Here is a 709-nt window from a genome sequence, read left to right as displayed (position 1 = left end):
CATACCTTGGGGGAAAGACTCCCTATTCAATAAATGGTGTTGGGAGAACTGGATGTCTACATGTAAAAGACTGAAACTGGACCCACACCTTTCCCCACTCACACAAATTGATTCAAGATGGATAAAGGACTTAAATTTAAGGCATGAAACAATAAAAATCCTCCAAGAAAGCATAGGAAAAACACTGGAAGATATTGGCCTGGGGAAAGACTTCATGAAGAAGACTGCCATGGCAATTGCAACAACAACAAAAATAAACAAATGGGTGCTCGCTTCGGCAGCACATATACTAAAATTGGAACGATACAGAGAAGATTAGCATGGCCCCTGCACAAGGATGACACGTAAATTCGTGAAGCGTTCCATATTTAAAAAAAATAAATAAATAAACAAATGGGACTTCATTCAACTGAAAAGCTTCTGTACAGCTAAGGAGACAATAACCAAAGCAAAGAGGCAACCTACACAATGGGAAAGGATATTTGCATATTTTCAATCAGACAAAAGCTTGATAACTAGGATCTATAGAGAACTCAAATTAATCCACATAAAAAAAGCCAACAATCCCATATATCAATGGGCAAGAGACATGAATAGAACTTTCTCCAAAGATGACAGACGAATGGCTAAAACACATGAAAAAATGTTCATCATCTCTATATATTAGAGAAATGCAAATCAATACAACCCTGAGATATCATCTAACCCC

General features: G+C 37.1%; 1 non-coding gene across 1 annotated transcript; it reads left to right on the top strand.

Moving 5' to 3' along the window:
* The first annotated feature begins 265 nt into the window (after positions 1-265).
* On the top strand, positions 266-372 carry LOC128592822 (U6 spliceosomal RNA). The gene has a single exon (XR_008382034.1). It is a non-coding gene; the product is annotated as a U6 spliceosomal RNA (small nuclear RNA).
* The last annotated feature ends 337 nt before the right edge of the window (positions 373-709 follow it).

Source organism: Nycticebus coucang, chromosome 8 (genome assembly GCF_027406575.1).
Source record: "Nycticebus coucang isolate mNycCou1 chromosome 8, mNycCou1.pri, whole genome shotgun sequence".
Lineage (NCBI taxonomy): Eukaryota > Metazoa > Chordata > Mammalia > Primates > Lorisidae > Nycticebus > Nycticebus coucang.
The sequence above is the reverse complement of the archived record's forward strand: the minus strand, read 5'-3'. Positions and strand labels throughout refer to the sequence as shown.